We start from the raw sequence: 3,674 nt of genomic DNA on the forward strand, positions 1-3,674 counted from the left end.
TACTTCTCATCCTGCATCTGTGGCTTAATGCAGACTAGGGAAGCACACTCCACAACTTCTTGCATTTGTCATCCTACATAAACTAACAGTAATTTCACAGCATTCTTCAAAAGTCTCACAGGGACAACCAACTAAGGGGGCAAAAAGAGCCAAAGAAAATTAGCACAAAATAAATTCTCAGAAATTTAAGAAATGTTAAAAGATTCCCTGTTGAAATATGTCACTGGCGTACCTATGCAGGCCAAACAAGGGAGAGTGGCACAAGTCCTTCCAGAAGGATGGAGGGTGTAGGATATTAGATGGGAAAAAGCTCCTGCTGCTCAGGTATGAACTTTCATGTCGGCGGCACAACATTACCCACACACAAACGAGCTTGCTTTCCAGGCTTTCTTTAGCCTGTAAGTGAATATAAATTGGGGCAATTATTATCTCTAGTTCTGTTATTTAGATATACCAGGATAGGAAACGTGACTGATGCTAATCTGAAACTAGCGTTGCCTGGAATGAAAAGGCCCCTGATGACCATCGGTAACACGTACCAGCAGCCAGGGCTTACGGTACGTATCCCGTCAGCAACGTGTGTGGCCACACTCTCTGACGCCGCTTGACTTAGACACGGCTTGATGCCATTGCATCTTGTGTTAGGTTCTGCACGCCTAAGCAAGCTGTCAGAAAGCTGGTTTTGTCTGTTGCATCTCCTTAAAATTATTGAAGAAAAATGTTCTAGGGTTACCTTGAATCACTTGGGTGACTCCAACAGATTTATTCTGTTTGATCCACTATCTCTCCATGATAGTGCATTTGGATACCTAAGCAGTGCACACATTTGAAATGAATAGGATTTTAGTGCCAGAGCAAATTTCCATGTGCATGTAGCTACTGCATTTCAGCCCTGTCTTTTTAACATTGTGAAAAAACCACAGATTTTAAAGAAAACATTACAAATTCAGATGGTTTTAGTAGATTTGTAGATTTAGATGTTGGAAAGATAGTAAATGTGCATCTATTCATGTAAAGATAATTTTCTATTATGTCTGAAAAGATGTATTTCTTGAAATTATCTCAGTGGTTTGCGTAGTACTGGGCCTTTTCAACTCCTTTTAACCACTGTTCACATTCAGTTGTCATCCATTTCAGTAGCACGCCGTCATGATGTGAAGTAATGCAGCTGTACGGAATGGTCTGTACACAGCAGCATGCTCTCAGAGAGAACAGGAGATAGTGTTCTCCTTTCAGTACTTTAAAGTGAGATTCCTTGAAGTCAAATTCCTAATGAGGAAACACAAAACCCGTCAGGTAAACACTGAGAAGGGGGAGACACAATAGAAGAGGATCCCAGGTTACAGCTCTCAATCCAATGAGTAAATCTTGCTACCACACACTAGCAGTACTGCAGTCAATAGGACTGTCTCTATGAATAAAGATTGTTTGTGCAAGGACGGAAGGTCTTTAAAATTAGTTTGTCTTATAAAACATAGAGTGTACAACATACAGGAGTATACAGATATGGGTATTGTAATTCTTATAGGAGCTCTTGCTGGAGCCTAGAAAAGCAGAATTTATTCTGCTCTGAGACATCTAAATCTGCAAAATTCATTAAGAGAGAGGAACATAACACTCAAACATTCATCTTGGAAATCATTATAGTGATACATACCGGTAAGTGAAATCATGTTCCCGAATCTATGCATCAACCACAAATCTATAAGGGTAAAATAATGTATAAGTAACATTTATTATTTTTGATTAAATTACTGTATTTTGAAATGGTATGATGCTGTATGATGTATTTTCTATCAAGATTGGCGTAGAAAATTTACATTTCAGCACCTGGCTATACCTTTTATTTCAAGAAGCACAGTCCTTTGAGGCATTTGGGATTCTTGGGCCTGGCCCTGCATATTACAGATTTATTTTTCTTGTTACTGTGTTGATGTAATGTTATTCTCAGTGTACATGAGTGCCACTGAAAGGAAACTCTGACCCACTGGATATACTGCTTACCAAAGATTATCTCAAAAATTATTTCCCAGTTTCTTGTTTTCTATCCTCTGCATTATTCATCAACCCACATCCTAAGAGTAGGGGAAGTCTGGACACTGATTCAAGTCACATTTTCCAAGGGATTTTTTTCAGTCAGTTGCTGTGGTGTCTGAACAGAGATGAGTCTCTTTCAAGTCACCTTCAAATGGTCATTGACAAACACTTTGCCCTCAAATGTCACGCTGTCGCTGAAATACATTAAAAGGTCAGACGGGGGAAAAACAACAGAGGAGGATGAAAAAAAATTTCCTTCAATGAAGACACCTTGACACTTATGTGACTAAACAAACCAGGAGCAAATTTTCTCAAACTGCAAGTTTTCTGATGCATTGCGGAAGGAACTGATATCTACTCAATAATTACAACTTGGGTTTTCAGACACTTTAAATTGTTTAATGATGTGAGTCATTTAGAGCAAAAAATAAAATAATCAGACATTTGTACATTATCAAATTTACAGATTCATTAAATAAAATCTGTTTTATTACAGCAGCAAGACAACACTCTACAATTAGGTCAAGCTCTGGGTCACTGCTATGCAGAATTTTAATGCCTCCAAATTTTAACCCTTTGTAAATACAACCATCAGAGATTAACACAGCAGCACGTAATCTTGTTAACATAGTCCAAATCACTTCCGGGGAAAACAGAACACCTGACCAAACTAAAGTTGTGATGGACTGCATTCTCCATCACAACTTTGCTACCTTTATCTGGATTGAGTGTGTCTGCTGCTATAAAGACACTTTCTGCGTTCCTTCTACAGAACACAAAGAAAAGCAGCATATTCAGAGACAACAGAATGTGTCTCTCTGCTCTACGTGTATGAATATAGGTTTAGTCAATAGACTTATCAATGATTATTCCCTCTACTGTAGTTTCTTGTTAAATCTGAAATTATCACACAGCATTTTAGTGAAACTAAGAGCCTTGAGCAAATCTTTCAAGAGCCCTTGTTTTCACCTTGGAAAGGCAGCACATGGAAAGCAAAACTTGCAGTGATCCATCTCTATCACAGCAACCCGCAGTCTTCAACCCTGATTTTCTTCAGTGCTACATCACTGTCACACCAGCACAGCCCCGCTGATTGCGACGGCTGGCCTGATTTATGTTGGTGAAGTGAGAAGGCAAGTCATCTGCTTGTTTTCATGCCTCCACATCGAATGCTCAGTGCAAACAGACACAGTATTTGGCCCTTTTGCTCTGTCTGTTCAAAACCCATAAAGGAATCCTAAATAGGGTTGTGCTTATTTTCCCTTGCATTTTCCCCCTGAGTGGAAAACAGGGTGACTGCAGATACTTAAATGATTGTCATCACGCATACCTCTGGAAATTAGATCTATTCATTAAAGAAGCAGCATAATTTTTAATCGAACTGCTGGAAGTCCTGAGAGTGTATTTACCTCTGTTTAACTGAAATGAATGACAAACCCTCAGAAAAAGAGCTCTCAGTCAAAATGCACTGGCATTTCAAGCATATGCAGCATATTTAATGTAAGACTTGAGGACTCCATTCACTGTTTCTGACAGAATTATATATATTATATTGAATTATACATATTATTGAATTATGTTTAATTATATATATATTATTCTGACAGAATATGTGGCAGAAAAAACAGTAGTGTTCT

The sequence above is a fragment of the Egretta garzetta genome, unplaced genomic scaffold (assembly GCF_000687185.1).
Source record: "Egretta garzetta isolate BGI_Z169 unplaced genomic scaffold, ASM68718v1 scaffold172, whole genome shotgun sequence".
Taxonomy (NCBI): domain Eukaryota; kingdom Metazoa; phylum Chordata; class Aves; order Pelecaniformes; family Ardeidae; genus Egretta; species Egretta garzetta.